This window comes from Gekko japonicus, unplaced genomic scaffold, assembly GCF_001447785.1.
Source record: "Gekko japonicus isolate JY-2015 unplaced genomic scaffold, Gekko_japonicus_V1.1 scaffold442, whole genome shotgun sequence".
NCBI classification, from domain to species: Eukaryota; Metazoa; Chordata; class Lepidosauria; order Squamata; family Gekkonidae; genus Gekko; species Gekko japonicus.
The window spans coordinates 220,978-244,620 of record NW_015174288.1 but is presented as its reverse complement, the minus strand read 5'-3'; positions in this window follow the sequence as shown (position 1 = coordinate 244,620).

Genomic DNA, 23,643 nt, shown 5'->3' with positions numbered 1-23,643 from the left:
AAAGAAGTTGAAGTGAAACAATTAGGAACTATAAAGTACTACCTTGGAATACAAATTGAAAGAACTGAGGATGGAAGGGTTTTTTTGAGCCAAAAGTAAAAGATAATGGACTTTATTGAATCTGTAGGAATGAACGATTCCAATCCAGTAAGCACTCCACTTGATAAGGACTATCCCAAACTTACTAATGGAAAACCACTTAAAGACAATCATGAATACAGATCCGCAATTGGAAAATTACTATATCTGAGCACAATCTGTCGTCCAGATATAACTTCAGCTGTTGGACTTTTGTGCAGAAAGACCAGTTCACCCAATGAGCATGACTGGAAAGCTATTAAGAGACTGGCAAGATACCTAAAAGGAACTTTGGACTACAAACTTAAAATTTCAGCCTGTGATGAACCAAGACTGACTGGATACATGGATGCCAACTGGGACAAAAACTCACCTGATGGAAAATCTACAAGTGGATACTTGTTCTACTATGGAAACAGTTTGATTGAATGGACTAGTCAAAAGCAAACTATTGTAGCCATGTCTACTGGAGAAGCTGAATGTGTATCAGCACAAAGTGCCAGCTATGAGCTCTCCTGGATTATTCATCTACTGAAAGACATCGGCATAGATGAACCAAAGCCAATAATACTTTTTGAGGACAATCAAGCTTGTACCGCCATCTGCAAAGGTGAAGGCACAAAATCTAAAAACAAGACCATTGCACTCAAATGTCACTACGTGAAAGAGCTGCAAGACCAAGGACTGATCGAACTCCAATACTGTCCTACTGATCAGATGATTGCCGACATCCTGATCAAGCCGCTTGACAAGCAACGTTTTGAGACTCTTCGTGAATGTTTGAATCTGCATGATTTTCGTGTTATAACTTGAGAAGGGGTGTTGGGTATTACAAGTTGAAAACACTCAGTCTATCTGGGGTTAAATGTTTGTTTATGTTACTCACAGGAAGTCACATGTTTTTCATGTAACCAATGTTCTTTAGCTGTAGAATACCCGGGAATTTTCTCTCTGATCTAGGAATTTGATTGGGACTAAAGTGTCAATGTGTATTAGCATTTTATGGCTCTCTTCCCGTCTTTGTTTGGTGTTCTAAAGAACAAGAAGAGTAGCCATAATCTCTCTTCTTCTAGTTTTGTCTTTGTAGAGTAAGGATGTAGTCGATTATGCTCTGTTGTTATTTTCATCCCAGTTACCCTTCCCATGCTAGAATTTAGTAAAAACTTTATATTTTAATCACACATGGATTCTGAGTCTGAATTATTTTACTCAGGCACTGCTGGACTATCTTATCTCTGCTAAATACCATTTTTTCAATATCTCACTATCACCCAACACTTTGTCACAGTGCTCTGGTGGCATCCGCATAGGCTAGAATAAGCAGTGGGCTTTAAGAGATGCTTCCTTAAGGATATTCACACCTGTGATCAAATAGAGCAAGAGCAACTCTGAGATGGTTTCAGCTTTAGAGGTGAACACAACCACAAGAGATGCGTTCCACACTTAAAAGGAAGAGCTGAGGCAGGTATTTGCACTAGTGCAGATGGGCTACAGGAAAAGCCAACTTGAATCCAGAGCCTCTGTTCAGTCTCTACAAGGAATACCACAGCCCAGCTCAACCAGCGCATCTGAAGATTTCCCCAACAATACTTTCCCCAACAAGAATTTTCACACAATACTTTGATTGCACAATTACCGCTCCATTGTCACTCAGTTGTCTTGGGAGATCCAGATTTCTTTCTCCTATCTAGTATCTACTACTACACCCAAAATTGCAATTTTGATGCTTGAGAGATTATCTTAAACTAGTTTATTCAGTTTACGTTATGACATTGTGTTATGGTTGCCTTTTGGTTAGTATACATGTTATTACAGAATCTGGGGGGTGGGGTGGAATGGTATAGTATAGCCCCATCTTGTCAAATCTCAGAAGCTAAGCTGCCTTGGTATTTGGATGGGAGACTACCAAGGAAGACTTTGCAGACAAAGGCAGTGGCAAGTCACCTCTGCTTCTCACTTGCTTTGCCATAACTTGGCTGTGACCTGACAGCATGTAACATACACATACACACACACACACACACACACATCTGGCAAGGCTTAATATGCTGCTGCACTTCATTTTTCTTGCCATTGTGGGGTCTTCCACATGTTCAGTACATATGTCGTTATGTGTGTAACAGTTTTTTGAGCTCCATACATTAATGTTCTAAATTCCTCACTGAAGTGACACCTAATAGACTTTGAGACTTGGTCATTCCATGTCTTATTGTTCCTCCCTCCCAGTTAACCTCTTCTTTGTACCAACTGCAGGGACATCAGTTCTGGCAAATCACCTTCAAGGCTTAGCATTTGGACATTAAGAACATAAGAGTGTAAGAGAAGCCATGCTGGATCATGCCAATGGCCCATCTAGTCCAACACTCTGTCACACAGTAGCCAAAACTCAGGTGACATCAGGAGGTCCATCAGCAGCACCAGAACTCCAGAAGTCCTCACAACTGTTGCCCCCCCAAGCACCAAGAATACAGAGCATCACTGCCCCAGATATGGTGTTCCTTCTATACCTTGTGGCTAATAGCCACAGATGGACCTCCACTCCATATGGTTATCCAATTGCCTAATGCACCATTGTGAAAGGTGACCAGAATGTGTACTCTTATTTGGATGGTGCTGGATAGAGACCATGAACTACTGAATCCCATCACAAGCCACAAAGCTGCTAGAGAATGTTTGAAGTGCGCAATAAGCACAGTGGAATGAGTTCCTCTGAAAGGCTTTGGGATGAGCAGTGGTTGCCACATGCCCAAGCCTGCCAAGGTGCCTGAGATTATCTTTGCTTGCATTTTGAAGATGGTCTTTTTTTGCTGGAGTTACAGACTAGGAAGCTCCTACCAAGTCCAGCTGTGCTGCCCAGACTCTGAGCTACAACAATCTTCAGCTTGTTGGGCATATTTGTGCGTAAATAAAGGCAGTTTTAATGTACATACAAAGAAATGTGTGTATGTGGGGGAAAGAGATGATTAACTTTATCCCCTGTCTTTCCGGGAGCCCAGTCACCACAAAGTCACTATACTACATTTTCTTTTTTTGAAATCAAGAGATTGGCTGCTAGCATATTTGTCTGCTTTGTGATTAAATAATTAATACTTACAGAACAATAAACATTTACTTGCTGTTATATTTATCTGTTCATGGGGATGAAGTCCAGTTTGGCTCTGTTCACTCAAAGCAGCAGGATCTTCTACTTTAGAGGGTCAGATTTCTGTGGCCCATATAAGTAGAAATTATATTTTTCCCTGCAACATTTGGTTTACTCTTCACTTTGACATTCCAGCAGTGAAATCCTAAACAGTGTTACATCCTTTTAAACCTTTGGCTTCAGTGGACTTGAAGTTTGGTGAGAAAGCCAGTTTGATGTAGTGGTTACGAGTAGCAGACTCTAATCTGGAGAACCAGGTTTGATTCCCCACTTCTCCACGTGCAGCCAGCTGGGTGACCTTTGGTCAGTCACAGTTCTCTCAGAACTCAGCCCCACCTACCTCACAGGGTGTCTGTTGTGGGGAGAGGAAGGCGATTGTAAGCCACTCTGAGACTCCTTTGGATAGTGAAGAGCAGGGTATAAAAATGTCTTTTCCTCCTCCTCCTTCACTTAGGATTGCACTGCTATGATCTCTGGCAGCTTTTGTCAACTTGCTCAATTTCTTTGCTGCAAAGGTAGGTTTACCAATCTCCAGACTCGGCCTGGAGATCTCCAGAATTACCACTGATCTCCAGACTACAGAGATCAGTTCCCCTGGAGGAAACAGCAGCTTTGGAGGGTGGACCTTGTGGCATCATATGCCTGTTGAGTGCTCCCCCATCCCCAGACTCTGTTTTCCCTCAACACCTCCAAATCTCCAGGAACTTCCCAAGAAGAGCTGGCAGCACTACACAAATGCTAAGTAGCAACCGAAAGACTTGAGTATATTAATATTTATACATTAGTTGGTGGATGGAGAAAAGTCACTCATTCTATACAACACCCATCTGGGTACCAAGTGATCCCAGAATCCACATGCCTTTGTGCTTTGACCTTTTGGCTGTTCAAGGCACAGGCTCATTTACTACTCAGTCATCGTCTCCTTGGACTCATGTATCTCAGAGATGCTGAGTTGTGCAGATTCAAGTGTCTATCCTGTACTAGTGGCTGATGAGGATATGGGTCTTTATTCAAGAAATGCTGAAGGGCCAGACTTCGATCAGCAGAAAACAAGATCCAAGAGTTACAAACCAAAGTCTGTAGGGATACAAATATAGATTTTCCATCACATTGGGTTTTTTTTAAAATGTTGAGATAAAGTCAATTGGTTTCCTTCTTTATCACATGGTGGCAGCTTGGTTTCCTTCCTTCAACTTCCTGAGTACACCTTCATATGAATATCTGCTTAACATCCTTAAAAAAGGGAGAAGGGAGGTTGAACACCCCAACAAGGCAAGAGTCAGGGATCTCCCTCCCACAAAAGCCACACTGCCAAATTTAAGCTGAGTTTTAGGTCATAATTCAGTGCAGCTATGCATTCCAGTATGAAGAGGGCCCATAGATTATCCACTCTGTTCCACAAACACAAATAACTATATTCGCTCTCTCCTTTCCTTCTTCCTATCCGTTCCCACTGAACTTTGTGCAAGGCAGCCCTGTGTGCTAGACCTGGTTTCTTGTGATGCTTCCACCCTCTTTGGAAGCCCCTCTGCTTTAAGGACGACACAGCGCTCCTCCCAGCAGAAGGACCGGCCTTCTCAGATGGGGCTGTGGTCAGACTAGAAATATTTTCACACCCGAAGCAAAGCAAAAAAATCAAAACGATACCTTTCCCCTTCCTAGTCTAAGCCAAGTTAGTTATTTTAAAACTTCACATGACGATGGAGGTGACCTTTCTTTTGGAATTGCTGTCCAAAGTTCATACTGCTGCGTGGTAAGGCCAACCCTGGATGTCTGTCAAGTGGATAGAAGCCCCAGGGGAATGGCAAAGGGTTCAATGAAAAAGGGAAGGGTGTCTGAAGTTCCTTACCTAAGAAATGAAGGTGTTCTGCCAAGCTGAGGAGAACACATGGGCTTCTGTAATGCCATAAAAGAGCAAGTAAAAAGGGTGCTAGGGAACAGAGCAGTGAGAGACATGGCTGCATATAGACACTGTATCCTGTGGCTTGGTGGCAGAGCATAAGCATTGCATGTAGAAGATCCCAGGTTCAGTTCCTGGCTATCTCCACTGAAGAGGATCAGGAGGCATGTGAAACTCCTGCATCTGAGACCTTTGAGAACTGCTAAAACCAGCTTGAGGGATCTTTTTTTTTTTTGTAGAGGAAATGGTGCAGAGGCAAAAAGATAACCCCCTCTTCCACACCTTCAATCCATATTGCCCCCTTACCTATGGTTGCCCAACAGGCTTGGAGAAAAATGTCTTGTGCCTTTAATAGAGGCTTAATATGTGGATATGGCACGTGAGGCTTTTCGAGGCATGGAGGTAAATAGCATCATATGGTGCATAATGTCCCACTAAACCTCTACTAAAGGGAAAGGATTTTCCTCCCGACAGTTGGTACTGCTATCTAGGCACCAGGCCTGGTTAGTGCTTGCAGGGGAATGAAGTGGTAGAATGGACTGGACCAGCTCAGACTGCAGGTGGGGAAATCGCTCTTTGAAATGCTGCCCTATGTTAAAACTCTATGCAAATACAAAACCAGCACAACGAACCAAAAAAAAGGGAAGGAGCTGGTTGCCAACTGACATGGAGAAAAATGTCCCATCCCATTAAAAGAAGCTCAGTGAGATGGAATTTACCGGTGACGTTACTTCCCCCCATGACATAAAACGCTTTAGCTGCCCATTCCTACACATTTTTTTAAAAAATATTTATTTTTAATTATTTTTCACACATTTTACATATTATCTTTTAACCATACTTTTCATAATAGTTTTTAACCCTCCCCCCACCCCCCACCCCCCTATGCTATTCCGGTGTTTTAGTCCAATATTCCCAGCCACGGGCACAAAGTCTAAATCTTGCTCTGAATGTCTTTTCTTCCTTCTGTTGGTATCCATTCCAGGTAGGTCTTCCACTTCATCCTGATTCCCATAGTCTTCTCTTCCCATGTGACCTTTCGTTCCAACTTTTCGATTATGTCGGACTGTATGAGATCAAAAAATAATTATGCCAGATTTCTACTGTCCATTTGTCTTTGTTCTTCCAGCCTAAAGCTATTACTGCTTTACTTGCTAGTATCATAGCTTTAAACATAACTTGGTTCTCTTTGCTTATTGCTGGGTTACCTACTATTCCCATTAGCATTAAATTAAAGTTGATGGGCAATGATACTTTACATGTCTTTTTTATAATTTGTAGTATCTTTGTCCAGAAAACCCTAACCTCTGGGCATTCCCACCACATATGGGAATACCATCCCTTCGATTGTTTACAATGCCAGCATCTAGGACTCATTCCTGGTAACATGTTTGCAATTTGTGCTGGTGTTTTATACCATTTAGTAAGAAATTTATGCTCCATTTCATTAAATTTAATCACTTTAATTTCTTCAATTCCTTTCATTATTTTACTTGCCATGCTTTCTGTTATCTGACCTTCCTTGGCCCAAGTGTTTTGTAGGTAGGATATTGACTTGTCTTCATTTGATATCATTTCCTTGTAAATTTTCCCTGCTAGACCTTGTTTTGACTTTTGCATCCCTTTGTATAATGTTTCTATTGTTTCCTCTGACCAACTTTTCTCTTTCTCCTTAATCTTTTTAACCTTACTATACAGGCCAGTTATTCTTAACCAGTGTTGGTTGCCCACCTCTTCTATTATCTCCTGTACCGGTTTTAGATTGCCTCCTCTGAACATGTCTCCCAGTCTATGATAACCTTTAGCCTTTAGCCATTCCCACCATTCGTTTCCTGTTATTTCACTATTTATAGCTTTTAGTGGTGCCCATCTTGAAGTTTTTCTTAGCCATAGCTCTTGCCACTTACTCCACGCTTCTAAGGCTGCATATCTGGGACCTTTGGTTAGTTTGAGGTCTTTTTTTGTGACTTTACAAAAAGGCCCCCAGCAGCCAATGTTATTGTTGATCTCATTCTCAAACCTAACCCATTTTTGCACATCACCTTCACCTATCTCTAATAGGGACTTTATTTGGAAGGCTTCATAATAGCTATTTAGCTCCGGGACTCCCCAACCTAGCTCCTACACATTAAGAAACCATAAGGCCATGACCTGGATAGCCCAGGCAAGCCCAGTCTCATGGGATCTCAGAAGCTAAGCAGGATCAACTCTGGCAAGTACTTGGATGGGAGACCTCCTTGGAATACCAGAGGCAGGAAGTAGGCTTTATTCAGCCACCCCTCTGAACATCCTCCAGGCCTCCAGTAGGTCACCATGACTTCCAAGTACACACACACATACACACACACACACACACACACACACACAGAGCAACCCCCCCCCCAAAAAAAAAACCCCAAAAGGAGAACCTTTCTCACTGTTGTGCTAATTTTGTTTATTTGCATAGAGATGTTTTTGTTTGGAACTTTGAAGGCTGGGTTCCTCCACCTGCAGTATAGAGCAGTCCATTTTCTAGGCTCTGCCACCTCATTCTCCTGCATATATGAACTGGGCCAGAACTGGGGATATAAGTACATTTTAGTGGCAAATAACTCTCTTAGACTGCAATCTCTAATCCTTCCTCTATTTCCCCCCCCTTAGCACTGCATATAAAATGGTCGTACATTGTGAAATTTGCTGTAAAACCTCGTTCCAGATTGATCCCAATTTAGAAACTTGGCTAGAAACTTCTGTAAGTAGTGGAGTTGGGCCCCAGCCCCCAGTAGAGCTGATGTGTAAAAACTGTGCTCAAAATCAAATTACAGGAGTGTGAAAAGGTCATATTATCATTAAATTGTAGCAAGGAGGAAATGCCTTCACCCAAGGAGCTGCTGCTGCAATTTTATATGGAATATTTCATGCCAGTTGTATATTCAAGTGACACAGAGCTCCCGATTTACAGGCAATTAAAAGACAGTTAAGCCATTTCTCTTCTGAAAAGAGAATTGCTAATAAATCACATTTTAACAGCTTGCTAGAGCACAGCTTTCCAATGTCTGGGGGGGGGGGCAACTCCACCAAGCACACTACAGCTGCTGCTGCTCACACGGACTGCCTCTCAATCTTGGGTGAAAGAGGAGTGGGCTGTGTGCTCACAAAGTCTGTTCCCCAGTTTACACCTCATTCATGCCCAAAAGAGCTCTCACCCCAAATGGCTGAAATAGTACTGAATACATGATAAATCTTTTGAACCTCTTATAGTGCTGAGAGGAAGAGAACAACTATTTATCATAACATTTGAAGAAAGCGAAGTCTAGCTGTTGGGCATATTTTCTTCAGAGCTACCTCCTTTTAAGTGGGGGGGGGGAGGTATGTCTCCTTCTTTACCAGCAGCAATACAGGCAGAAATTAAGCAGGTGCAGCATTTTCCCCATAACAGAGAAGTAGTATAAGGAAAGCTGAACTTGTTGAATTTTGCTTATCATGTAGCTTTTAAAAGCTCAGGTTCACAAGTTACAGTGAACACATGTACAATCTGTGTGTTGTTTACACTTGATTTTTCTTTTTACTGCATTAACTTCCCCATTCCATTTAATGCACGAACAGCAGAAAGTGTGAATTAAACCTCATCTTTATCCAGGTACTGGTCCCTGGCTTCAATTCCAAAGTGAACGCCCATTGGCTCTTTCTTACAAATAGATGTCTATGTAGTCACACTGTAACATGTGAACAGGGCTATAGTATCTCTCCATAAAGTAAGTGCCAATTGCAACCTGCACAGAAACCTCCTGTTCCTTCATGTGTGATGCTCCTGCACCAAACAGAAACACTTCATGCAGGGGAGGGACCATGGCTAAGTAGTGGAGCATCTGCTTGGCAAGCAGAAGGTCCCTGGTTCGATCCCTGGCATTTCCAGTTAAAGGGTCCTTGATAGAAGGTGATGTGAAAGCCCTGTACCTGAGACCGTTGAAAACTGCTGCCTCGTCAGAATAGACAGTGCTGACCTTGATGGACTGACGGTCTGACTCAGTATGAGGAAACTTCATGTGCACACATGTGAGAAGAAAAGTGGGTCATACAATTCAGTGGGGGTTTCCTCCTTTGATTACTAATAGATTGCACTGCTCTGCTTGTGATAATGCTATGACCCCCCTTCCCCTCATCTGTTGCACAGATATAACAGGCACTATGTGGATTGAGCTAGAAAGGCCAAAACAAAGTCTTTGTGCTTTTAACAGCTGCATGACCTGAAGTAACTTTCGTCATCTCTGCATGTCTATAGGAGGCAAAGCACCCCTCACTGAATTTCTGCCTCTCATGCAGCTGGTAAAGGTTTGGGAGCCCTACCAGGACACAAACACTCCAAACTGGCAAGGGGCCCCCTGTGGCTCATGTGCCTTGTATACACTGAAAGAGGTTAGTTTGTGTCAATGGGATCAAAAGGAGTGACTCTGACCCGTTGGTGCAAAAATAGTCTCATGGCACCTAAAAATTAAATAGATTAGTTGTGGGCTTCTGAAGCCACTGAGTGGACAACAACAGACCCTGCTGCTCATGCTCTAGGTCTGCATGTGCTAAAGTGACAAAGGAGCACCACTGGGACATCAGCCAGCACCATTTAAGAGACCTGCTGTGTGTTTTAGAATTCAATAAACTGTGTGTGAAGAGTCAGATACTGGATTCCCACCTGTAGCTCCAGAAACTGCCTGTTCTGGGTTGCAAACAGGCCTGGAGAAGCATGTCTTGCCCCTTTAACCAGAGCTTAATATGTGGAACTGCCAACCTAGCAGTTCGAAAGCAAGAAATTGTAAGTAGATAAATAGGTACCACTTCGGTGGGAAGGTAACAGCGTTCCGTGCGCCTTGGTGTTTAGTCATGCCGGCCACATGACCACGGAAACGTCTTCGGACAGCGCTGGCTCTTTGGCTTTGAAACGGAGATGAGCACTGCAACCCTAGAGTCGGATTCGACTGGCTTTCGAGCAAGGGAACCTTTACCTTTACCTAATATGTGGAAATGGGCAACTGAAGCTTTTCATGGCATAGAGATAAATAACATCCAATCAATTAAAGGACAGGTAATTTTTCTCTAGGTCATTTGGTAACCCTTTGTCTGTCGCTTTGAGTGCAAGGACTCTGAGACACCGCAATGTTGCCTCCATGGTCCTCCTGGACATACCCCTATCTCCCACAATGAGATACTTGCTTTTTGTAGCAGGCATGAGGGAGAAGATGGAGTGACAAGACCATTGCAGTAGGAGAATAAGAGAGGTATTGCATTCAGTTTTGCTGGTTTTGTGCTCTTACAAGGTCTGAGCAAGTAGCAGCTCACAAATTAGTTGTGGAGGCTGCTGCTAGAGTTGCTATGTTCTTTGATTTTAACAGCAAACTGACACATACAAATAACCAGTGGATATGTAATGGTAAGCAGTGTTTCAAAGAATTGCCTATAATTTGTTTAGAGAATCTTGCAGAGTATACCTCATATCAAGAAACATACATGCCATTAGTAATGAGCAATACTGGGGTAGAATTTTGAATATGTGATGAATGGAGTGTGTGCAAGCATGTGCACATGCATTCTTTTTACAGAATTCAAAACTCAGTCCCAAGCAATTCTTAAACATCTTGGAAGATAAGTAAACTGACACATACAAATAACCAGTGGATATGTAATGGTAAGCAGTGTTTCAAAGAATTGCCTATAATTTGTTTAGAGAATCTTGCAGAGTATACCTCATATCAAGAAACATACATGCCATTAGTAATGAGCAATACTGGGGTAGAATTTTGAATATGTGATGAATGGAGTGTGTGCAAGCATGTGCACATGCATTCTTTTTACAGAATTCAAAACTCAGTCCCAAGCAATTCTTAAACATCTTGGAAGATAAGTAACCACCTTGGGGATAAAAGAGATAAAAAGTAGAGCTAAAGTGCAGGGGGCTTTTTGTGAGGTGCCATGTGCAGGAGGGGCCCTAGTTTACTGTAACTGTTGCCTGCAGATATTACAGCTCAGTAGAGATGTCTGGGAAAGAGAATGTAATTGGGTTGTTCAAGAAGTTTGTGTGGGTGGTGAACGTTTCCCTTCATCATTCACTGCTTGGAACGGAGACAAGTGTTTTTCCGAACAGAGGTTGCATGTAACTGCATTGGTCCAAAGCAAAATACAAAACTAAAAGCCAAGTTATACTAATTATTAGCAGTCAGACCAATTGCAATGACACAAAATAGTGTGCAACCTTTTGTGTTCTCCAGAACTCTTCATTAGATTTTTTTGGTGATGTGTGTGTCTCTCATGTGATGATTTTAAGGCCTTAATTTATACAGCCTTAAGATCATGGCCTGAGACACCCCCTTCCCCTTTTTAAAAACATCTAGCCTGATGAAGAGTTCTGGAGAACTCAAAAGCTTACACACTGTTGCTATCATTGTGGTTAGTCCTAACAATAGGCATCATGTGGCTTTTGGTTGTATATTTTCCTGACACACAATCTTGATACTATCCCTACACTCCTTGTATGTTGTTAACAGAATTATCAGCCCTCTGATTTATACAACTGATGTGATTGTAGAAGAGATGGGTAAATGTGTATGGGGACCTCTTTTCTTGGGCCAATTCCACTTAATAGCAGTCACCTGCTCCACAAGTGTGCCTGGAATAGACTGTACTACTTTATATACAGGTGTGTGTGGGGTTAATATTTTTGAACACTTCTCTGCATTAAGCTTTGTAGAAATAATTTGGGTGGGGTGAGGGGCAATGTTCCCTCTAAACTGTGGAGTCTTGTGAGCAAAAATTCAACTTTGTGAGCTACTGGTATTAAAGTTGTGAGCAAGTGATTTGGCTCCTGCATAAATTAGTTTGCTCTGGAGCCGTCCTTCCTGAGCGAAGAGAAAAATGTGTGAGCCGGAGGCTAAAAAAATTGTGAGCTAGCTCACACTAACTCAGCTTAGAGGGAACACTGGTGAGGGGTCTATTAGTTTCTGATCAGTACATGTAAAATCTGAGTGGAATAAACACTCTTCTTGCCTTTTAATGGTGGTTCAAAGCACATTTGTGCTTCTCCATTTCATTCCAGAAGCACTGCCCAAAGTGTGCTTGGACCAGTGGACTAGTAGAGGGCCAGCAACAATTTTCTGGTTCAGAAACAACCTTCTGGAGTACGTCAGTGTACAGATTTGTGGTGCTGCTACCCCCAAAGTGACATTTATCTCTGCAGCTTCCTTACCCCACCCCAGCTTGTTTGATTTTCCTGAATTTATCTCCTCTGCCTTCTCTATTTACTCCCATCAATTTATAATCCAAAGCTAGTCCATTATTATTGGGCAGTATTTTTTATTAATTAAATTTGTTTTCTTTCTCACAAGTAGGTAATTCTAGGGTGTGAGCACAAATACTTGTCTGAAAGCCACTGATCACACATTCTTTGACTACTCCCAAGAACCAGGTCAGGCTGTGGTAGTCGAAAGCAGGATGTTTCAAGCATCTCACACATTCAAGAGTAATCTCAAAGGATCAGATGGAAACTTTTAAACATGGGGCCTTGGTGTAACTCTCAGGGTGCTGATGAAGTTGCCTGATATTTTCTCATAGCTGTAAAGTAGGGGATATGTAAATTCCACCAGTTAACAAAGAAGATATCTAACCTCCATGCAGGCTAGTTTTTCACTGTGACCGTCTTGGCTCTTGCTCTCTCCTCAGTTACCTTACAGGTTGTGATCAGATTTCTTCATTGGTGGCGCCTTACGTATAAGGTGGCACCTGCACACACAGCCACACAGTTCACCCATGTATGCCCTTTGCAGAAATTCTGCTGACAGGATGGGAAGAAGGAACCATGTCCTTGCAATCAACCTTTGGGTGACCTTCCAGAAACATTCTAGAAGTCACTGGAAAAAAAAATCTTATTGTGTTGTTCTAGCAGTTTCCAAGGAATTAGTCAGCAGGCTGGAACTGGGCTGCCTCCCCCCTCCATCTCTGGAGCTGGACCGCTCTGAGAGAAATGTTGCCAGGGTGACAGCAAGATGTGATGGATGGACAGAAAGTGGCTGCAGAGTGGCAGGGCTGCTGGTCAGTAACCCAGGCCTGTGTTTATACGAAGGAAGAGGCTGTTTCCTGGAGCGAACATAATGCAGCTCTAAAAACGGCAAGGGAAATACATCATGCAAGGGGAGGGTTGCTGGGAGCTGAGGACCAGAGCAAGCCTCCAGGTCAAGGTGCCTCCGACAGGCTTTTTAAATAGGCTGTTTGCGTGAGAGTTTGCTGCTGTTTCTCCATAGCTCCATTGGCAGCCCAAGGCCTAGCCAGGATTTGAGGAGCGCCGGACTCTAAACTGCCTCTTTCCAGGACTTGCTGATTTATTTAGAGAATAAATAACCAGCAACTGACTATTGTTTAAGGGCTGTCAGTGACAATCGCTCCCTTGTGCATTGGTCTTCTCTCTCAGTCCCACTGCAAATGGAGAACCAGTCTCAGAGACCCTGTTCCGTGGACAGAGTTCATCTGTCAAGGGAGCAGCAAGATGAATTTTGCTCTGAATGGAACACTGTATTGCCCCACCCATAACCTCCTCTGCCTTGACTGCCTCTGGCTGTGTCACCTCAGGAGGCAATGAGTCCAATCCATCAACCACTCCAGAGGAAACAGGGTCTCCTGTCACCTTGTGTACCCCACACAGCAGCAGTGTATTTCTTTTTCTTTTTTTATGCCCCCCGGAGGGGATTTTTTATTGCATTTTTAATAGACTACAAACTACAACGAAAAATTAGGAAAGCGTAACTACTTCTAGGGAAAAAGGAAAGAAAACCACTACTAACTAAAACCCCAAGTATAGGAGATCATAACAATAGCTTATATAAATGTTAATCTTAAATTGCTAGTATTACTTTGAACACAGTTGGTTATGCTAAGTTTTTAATCTTTTTATCGAATGATTTAACTGTTTAAGAGAACCCCCAGAGCATCCCATTATAAAACTAAAGTTTTCAGGCACAATTCAGAGTCCTTCAGCCTTCATTTTGTCTTATATTTTCTAATCCTCAATTTATATGTACGCTTGAGGGCAGCCGCCCCCTTGTTGGAAAGAGAGTTCTCGTTGGAAGACACTGAGTCCAATTCGCCACTGGATTTGCTGCCATCTTCTTCCTTCTTGACCTTGTCTGTCTCTCCCAGCTGCACTCTCAGGAACTCACGTGTTTTAGAAACCGAGTCAATCTTTTCTTTTTTATTGTGTAGTTTGAAAATGACGGATTCTGGAATTAACCATCTGTAAACAATGCTGTTTGTTTGTAGAAAAAGGATTAAATCTTGATATTTCTTTCTCTTTTGCCTTATTTCAAATGGGATGTCTTTTAGAATCCTGATGGTGTTGTCCCTGATTTTCAAGGGTGTTCCTGTAGTTGCTTTCAGGATAGAATCCCTCACAAGTCACTTTGAGAATCTAACCACTATTTTCCCAGGCAGATTATTCTTTTTGATGTACACGGAATAGGACCTATAGACCACATCCATTTGGTTACAAGATATTCCGCTTTCAAATCTGTAACTGAGGCTAATGCTTCACTCAGAAGTTGCTTTAGATTCTCACCTTTTAATTCTGGGACCCCTTGAAACTGTGGGACCAGATTTGCTTTCTCCATTTGCAGCTGTAAAAGTTGTGATTCTTCCAAGGCTTGCTTCTTTTCCAGCTTTTGCACCTTTTTCTTTACTTTTTTAGTGCTGGCGTCCATTTCCTTCACCTTCTCAGCCATTTGCTCCATTATTTTTAAAGTCTCAGTCAGTTGGAGCTGCTGAGTTGCAAGATTCTGGTTTAGAGTCATCAGCTGTTGTTCGATGTTAGTCATCTGGTCCAACAGAGGGTGCAAGAAATCTGCCAACATTTTGGAGAACTCAGTGGTCTCTTCCGGTCGAGGGCTCAAGATCCTGGCTGGTTTCACTTTTGCTGGTTTGTCTTTCTTTGCCCTCTTCCCCACCATCTTTATGGATTGTTTACTTTTATGAAAACTTGCTAAAATCTCTGAAATCCGCGCTCTGGTAAGTCTCTCAAAACAGATTTCAATGCTTTTTCTTCTGCTCCCCCCTTAGTATTTCGTTGTTTAGTTCATGCGCATGGGAGGGGTCCCTCCCCCGCTCACTTTTTTGCCATTCCCAGGGAGTAGCTTTCTTTTTAAATTCTCGTTTCACTTTAACCCGACTCAAAGTTCATTGTTGGTCATACGACCTTGCTTGGCACACATTCAAAATGCTCGCTCTCTGATGCTTGTCCCGGTCAGCAGCTCTAGATCCATACAGACACTCAGCGGCAGGACCATCGGGGCGGAGGAGCGCCTCAATTCCCCAGCATCGCGCTGGCAAAGAGGCCACCCCTCAAAAGCCCCATGGCTAAGAGCCTTTTGCCAAGGCTCTGGGGGGGGGGGTAGCGACCCATCGCCCCCCCTCCTTTTTGCTGGTGTGCAGATCACATCCCTGGGAAGTCCGGGAGATGCGTCCGCCAGTGTGTCTCCATAAACTGGAAGTCCCAGGATCACAGCTGCAGTGTATTTCATTTCCAAGTGATCTAATTATGAAATATCTAAACACATTTCTTGCTCATATGAACTTTATCTGAGACGATGTCAGAAGAGTAATTCACACGTTTCTATTAAATCTGTAACTTTCTTGCACAGGCATTCCCAAGAGTGATGCAAGCAAAACTTTTGAGTGCTAGCCTTGCACTTGGACTAAAAATAGTTTTCCAGTCCAAGAACACACCATTTGCAATCTTATCCTCTCCTACCTTTACACAGAATGATAGCCCCCGAGCAAGTTTGACATTGGATTGGAGATGTACCACCAGGACAAGGTTGCAAGAGAGGCAGGCAGATGAGATCTGCTATTATCTATATGGGGCTCTGAACACAGTTTGGCAGCTGCCTGGCCATAGTGACAAGGACTGAAACTGTCTCTGGAGTCTACCTTCTCTTGGCATAAATAGTATCTCCCATTCTCCTTTCAATGTAAATGTCTTTTCCATTCTTTTTTATGCACCTTTCTGCCCAGAGGTCCTTTAGCCCAAAGTATCTAGCTGGTTAGGGCCCACATCTTAATTAATTAATTTCTTTTTAAAAACCTAACTATTCTACCCTGCTTTTCCAGAGACAATGGGGTCTTCAGGAACTGACTTGTAATAATTCAAAAAATGCACACAAATGTAGCTGGTGCACTTGCAGGTTGAGTGCCTTCAGAGAGACAGACATTTTCCAGTTAAGGTGGGAGTAATTCTGGAAGCCAGCACCTCAGGGAAGACTAAATATAGAGATTGTAACGAGGCTGATCCCTTCTCTCTCCTCTAGTCACCAGACTCTATAGTTCCACTGGATGGTTGGGAGAGTGGGTAGTCAGAAGAGCTACTCAGGCTTCTAGACTTGTGGTGCAAACCACAGTTATCTCCTCCCTTTATCCAGTCAGTGGGTCCTGGAAGCTTAAGTTATAAGAAATTTTAGTTTCAACTTTATCATAAGCCTGGCTCTCTGAGCCCCTACTTATGGGGGTAAGATGGGTGGCAACCGAAAACAGGGCTTCTTTCAGTGGTTGCACTTTGCCTTTGGAAAGCCTGCCCTCTGGCACCTACTTTAGGTGCCAGGCCAAAGTATTTCTCTTTATCCAGAGTCAAGGGGGTTCCATTTTTTCCAGCTGTTTTATGTATAGTCTAAGCCAGAGGACCATTTTATAGATATAATTTTAGACTGTTCCATTTTATGTGCTTTTAGGCCAGGGCTTGCTTTTATTGGCTTGTTTTTTATTGACTTGGGTTGTTTTATTGATTTGTTTTTAATGGTATGATTTGCTTTTATTGCTCTTAGCTGCCATGAGCAGATCTGCAGAGGCAAGCATACACATCTTCTAAATAAAACAGACTGATAGAATTGTCTCACCACAGACCCAAGGATTGACTCAACCGTCTCATCTATGGACTTTCCCCTTTTGCTATTAACCTCATCCTTTGGGAAAAAATTCAGAGGGGTAGCTATCTTAGTCTGCTGCACCAAAATAACAAAGAGTCCTGTGACATCTTAAAGGCAAACAAATTTGTTGTAGCATAGGTTTTCATAAAGCCAGAGAGCAGTTCATCACATTCAAGAAGTAATACATTCAATTGACGGAGAACCGTATAGCCAAAACTACAGACAGCAGAAGTGGGGAGGACTTATTATAAAGAGAGGTCAGAAGATCCAGTTTCCTGGGACACTATTACATTGTCAGGCACACATGGAAGACCCTCCCTCCACTAAACATTTATTACTGCGTGGCCAAATTCTCATGATGTTCAATGAGATTTACTCCCAAGAACATGAATGCAGGAATACTCTCCTAGCCTTTCTATTCAGAAAAAAAATCTATCTAGCACCATAGCTTGTCTTATGGTTCATTTTGAGGTTCCCTGCATTCTGTTACTATTTGCCTGTGTAATAGGTGGTGAATACACTAACCTAGAGCAAAGGGGAAGTTGTGGAGAATGGGCTGGCAATGAGGGATCCTATCCTTATTCCCATTGCACTTTGTTATAAAGTTCCAATTAAGCTACTTCAGAGGCAGGGCCATCATACGAAATTATCTGTTGCATCACTGGTGCATCCATATATCAGTGGACACGATGACTGCCATCAGCATAAGGTCTATTGGCAGGGTATCTGAGCATGATGTAACCTATATCTTTGAGCCTTTGCTTAGCAGGCATATTTCACACAAATGGTAATTCTCTGCATCTGGCTACCAGCCAGCTTCCACCTTTGTACAAAATGTCTGAGCAAGAGTGAGCTGAGTTAATTCAGAGGTGGTTTTGCTTCCAGACTGTATTTTTAATACTATAGTGCTTAGTATCTTTTTGTTCCCACTTCTGCCTCCCATAGGCATTAATTCATCTTCTGTTCTGAAATAAATGCATATATATTTCTTCTGGTACTTACAAGATATTGCCTAATAAGCACCCTGGTGCCAGATTACTTAGCTAAGTAATAAGGTGCTTGGAGTGGAGTTGCAACTACTTGGTGCCACTCTCTTTATACCCAGTAGTTTGCTTGTGACTCGTGAGCATCTTCCAGTACCAAATATGGGTTTTCTGTCCACATGATGCATCTAGAAAGAACATTAACTGAATTAATCCTTCAGAAAAGATGAAGGCTAATTAATAATATTTATTTTCTAGATCAATTTTCAGCACACAGAGGACTTTTACTGTTCTGCTTTCTATCCTAACAATAACACAAATATCTTTGATTTTCCTGAGAAATGGAATTTGCAGAGTTTGTATGTGGTTGATTTTCTAAATACTGAAGCAAATTTAAATTCAATAAATTGGATGGGAGGAGAAAAGAGAAGAGGTATATTATGGAAAAGCAATGCCCAACAGTATCACAAAGCATCTTCACCCTGTTCTGTCATAGGCATATTACAGTGTATACCTATTATAACATTCACAACTATGACTATATCTGACCTTATAATTGCTATTTCTTATTTTTGAAACCCTTATACAAATAGGATGCTACTTTCCTTGTTCCTTCAGCCGAAAAACATTTGTTAAATTATTTTGTTAGTAATATGGCTTAGTGCTGTTGAGGCTCATTCCCAATGCCTTGCATTTCTGAAGATTTGAGCTCCATCATAACTCTGCAGCCAGCTCTGATGGTGGTAGGGAGAACTCTGCAAGACCACTGCCAGCTGGGCTCCTGGCGTTGTTATTATTCTCCCAGACCAAATTATCTTCAAACCTAGCTCCCATAGGTCCCCCAAATTAATACTGGGGAGGGGAGAAGTACAGATATATCCTGATGTCCCACGCATTCTGTCTGTGTACTGACCAGGAATATTTTTATTTGTGCAGCTCAAATCTATTCTTTTGAGAAGCCCGGTTTCTCTGAGTTCAGATTCTTTGGTGTTTTGGAGATTTCCTCTGCTTCATGCTCTATCTCTTCAGGCAGGGAGAAGCTGAATAGTGGTGTTTGCTCTGACAGTTGCTACTCCAGTTGAGCATACAGCACTGAGTAAGGCTCCCCCCTCCCCAGTTTTCCTGGTTGCCAATGAAAGGAGCGTTGTTCTGAATAGTAAATATGATTAAGCAGCAGGGGTATTCCTTTTGAAACCTGGATGATGCCAGTGAGCAGAGCGTTCGCAGTCTGTGGTAGGAGCAAGGCATGACTCTGCTTGTCTGGGAGGATAGCCTGGAGGTCTCTCTTCCATGGCTGAATGAGATGTTGGGCTCACTTGCATTCTCCTGTCAATCTCTGCCAACGATTGGCCAAACACAGCATCTTGTCTGGTTAGACAAAGGGAAGACAAGGGTGTTTCCTTCAAGGAGGCTGAGGCGTGCTGAGTGAAGTTCTAGGAATGAGACTGAGTCATTTGGTCCACAGAGATCAGGCTCTGTATTAAGAGCCTGGGCTTGCTCTGGCTGAAGTCAAAGGAAGCTTTAGCAACAGTGAATCCAATGGGAGTGGGGCTGAACGGTAAAGCTACATAGCCAGAGCACTGCCTCCTTGTGGTGGAGCTAGCAGTCATTTGAATGAACATCCTCAGCCACACAGCAATCCTGGAAGAAAATCTCAGATGCTTAGAATTCTCTCCCATACTTCCAGCATTTTTCTTGGAAGCAGATTAAACACTATCCTGGTTGCTGGAAGCAGAATCATTTGGTCTATTTTGGACCTTTTAGGACTTGGTTAAGAATTTTATTTATTTAAAATATTTATATCCTGTGTCTCCATCAAATGACCTACAAGGCAGCTTACATCAAAGCAAAGACAAAGTACATTAAAATCAACGTAATAAAACAACTGTGACACAGAATTACTACAACAAATTGTTAGAACTAGTAAGAAAAAGCAGGAACATCAACTGTCTAGCCACATTCCCCAAATCCTACGATAAACTAATATTTTTACTTGCTACCTATAACTATCAATGGGGCTGGTGGATGAAGCAGAGAGTTCCATGGTCCACTGGGAAGATCCTGTCCCAGAAAATTACCAACTACACCTTAAGATGGTGGGGGGAATATGAAGAGAAGCCTTCAGAGAGGAGCTCTGAAGTGTAAGCAGGCAGAGTAAGCTTTTATATGAAAGAAGGTGGTAATTCAGATATCCTCGCCCCAGAGATATTTAGGACTTAAAGAGTCAATTGAGGCCTTGTATCAACTGAGAGGGGCTGCAGTGGCTCAGAGGTTAAGATGCAGACAGGAAGGTCTATAGTTTGGCAGTTCAAGACCCGAGTGCCGCGTGACGGAGTGAGCTCCCGTCTCTGGTTCCAGCTCCTGTCTCTGGTTCCAGCTCCTGCCAACCTAGCAGGTCAAAAACAAGAAACTGCAAGTAGATATAACAGGTACCGCTTTGGTGGCAAGGTAACAGCGTTCCATGCGCTTCGGTGTTTAGTCATGCCGGCCACATGACCACAGAAACATCTTCAGACAGCGTTGGCTCTTCACTTTGGAAATGGAGATGAGCACCACCCCCTAGAGTCGGATTTGAGTGGCTTTCGAGCAAAGGAAACCTTTACATTTACCTTTTTATCAACTGAGAGCTAGTGACATCCAAACCATATTAGAGCAATATGCTCCTTGCAGTAAATCCTGTTGACAGCCTTTGCTATTGAATTCTGGTCCGGCTGTAGTTTCTAAAAAATTTCAGAATGTATAGAACTAATTTCTTTGACTTCAAGGAATGACCTCTTATTTACATTGTCATGAGTAGTGACAGATTTTAACAGCCTGAGAAGTCAGACACCACTCACATTCCCACTTGACCAGTTTAAACAAGTCCAGCCATTATTTTACCTGAGTTTGGATAAATGAACAACTCATAAGGGCTTTTCAGTCATGAATTTAAGAAGCTTTCATTAGCTGAGTTACTATATGGTAGGATAAGATCTGGGACTTTAAAAAATCCCAAACCATGAGAGCTGATCCAGGGCAAATTCCCATTCTGTGTTCCCGCCCCCCACAACACATTTGTTGGTATCTTTCTGTTATCCTGGCCACTGAATTTAAGTTATATACCCAGTGATGACTGGCGCTATGGGATTTTCTTATTGTGTACTGCTAATGTGCCCCTCACTAGCATGAGTGGAAAGTTTCGCATAAGTACTTTAACATCAGAATTTTTTCAGTAGTTTTTTGTTTCCTCTAGAATGGTAAGCTGAAACTAGCCATGGTCACTTTCACATAAGGTCTCTGAATTGTCAGTGGTGATGATGGCTTCCTCTTCCCCCAGATGCCTTGTAAATTCATCTTTGTAACAAAGAAATTTTTGTAATGAACACCATCATGTTGAAGACTGCGGGAGGTTGTTTAATCCAATCCCTGGCATGAGTTCATCGAATTTTAGAGTTGGATGGGACCAAAGGTCGTTTTAGCCAGTCCCTGTCCCAAGGCAGGACTCTCCACTCCTAGCCCTTGGTCCAGTGGAACAAGTAGCTCCAGATAACTTATACAAGATAACTCATCCATGTGCTGCAGAGGAAAGCAACTCCCTCACTACAGTTCTCTATTTTTTCTATTGGAAATGGAAAGAAGAACAGTAATTCAGAAGAGTAGTAATTCCATCTTTGTGATGTGTCTCATCTTTTGCACTTAAAACTGAAGGATTTTCTTTAGCCATTACAAATACATTATATAGTCCAAAAAAGAGCATAGACAAGAATTATGAAGGTATGCTAGATAAGATGTATACCGTGATCATAACCAAGAATCAATACTATCCACCAAATCATTTAAAAAACTTCTTAAACCGCTCTAAATATTCTTTACTTTGTCATCACAAAAACACCTAAACAATTTGGAACTATTTGCCTGCCCTAGAAACTGTTGCCTAAGCCAAAGGGACTACCAACCCAAGTGGTTCTCATATATTTGCTAGCTATGATATCTGAGAAAGTGACTAGAGTGGGAGGAATAAATCCTACCCAAGGATGAGGTTCTTTAACAGTTTTGTAATTTGGCTTGTATGCTGCATCATAAGTAATAAGGAAGATCATCTACTTAAATTATATAAGAGAAGCTGAGCTGGAACAGACTAATTGTCCATCTAGCCTGGCATCCCATTTTCCTCAGTGGCCCACTGATTGCCCACAGAAGGTCTTCAAGCAGGGCACGAAAGCCAAAGTATCCCTCTGTTGTTGTTCCTGATATTTTTACTCCATTTCATAATTGTGGCTAATAGCCTTTGAAGAGAACTGTGAACCAATTAGAGCCCTAGAAACTCTGGACTGTTTGTCTAGAAGTTGTTCTTTCAAACCTAATTGTGACAAAAACAGGCATTCCAAAATGTGGATTTTTATTATTTATTTATGTCCTATTTTTCTTCCCAATGGAGACCTAACGTGGTTTACAACATTTTCCACTCCTCCATTTTATCTCCAGAACAGCAGCTTTCTAAGGTTGGTTAGGCTGAGAGTATGTGACTGGCCCCAGGTCACCCAGTGACCCTCAAGGGTCATCTAGTCTTGCACAATGCAGGAAATTCACAAATACCTCCCCCTCCACACCCACAGTGACTGCTGTTCCACACCCAGTAGACAAAAAACCTCCAGGATCCCTGGCCAAACTGTGAAAGAGTGGGGATTCAAATCTGGGTCTCCCACATTCTAGCCCTACAGTTTAACCACTGCACTGTACTAACAGAAGTGCGCTGTGCTTTAGATACAATGGAACAGTCCCTTCTTTTTTTAAAATAACTTTTTTATTGCTTTTATATACTACATCCTAAGGGGGAAAGAAGGGGGAGATCATTAAAACTAAAACAGAAAAAACATCTAAAAGTTAAGACAAGGATCATATTGCATGATTTATATATCCATCCTATCATAATAACATAGAAACATTATGTCAGCAATTAATTTTTAAATTAAGCTACCTTAAGACTTTTATATTATTTTATTCATTCATTCATTCATTCAGTTTGCTATCCTGCTCTAATCCCCGGAGGGGTCTCTGAGCGGCTACAGTTACTCGTTTAATCCTAACCTATGGCCACAATTTTTGGGGTGGGGACAATCCCTACCGGCACCCAGTGGAGGGGTTTTTCTTCTCCCGGTCGGCTGTGTCAGCTTCAGTCGGCTGCGTCAGCTTCAGGTGTTTTATCATCCCTTATATTCTATTGAACTTTAGTTTTACTTTCCACTCTTATTCTTCTTATGTTTCAGGTTAATTTTAAATGTTTTGGGAGCAGCTTCTCCTTTTTCCGAGTCTGAGGTTTCTGGGGTGCTACTAGAACTGCTCGAAGTGTCTTTTGTTTCTCCATCGCGTTTGTCCTCTTCTTCATTATTGTCTTTGGTTTTTCTTTCATCTTTGTTTGGGCTGTGTAGCTGTTTCAAAAAGTCTTTAACTTTCTGGACAGAATCAATTTTATTCTTTTTATCCATACAGTTGAACACAAGGCCCTCTGGAAAAATCCATCTGTAGGGAATTGAGTTGTCCTGAAGGAAAAGGGTTAAATCCTTATAGTGCCGTCTTCGCTTCAGTGCCTCAAATGGAATGTCCTTTAAAATTTTAACTTCTTCATCTTTAACTTTC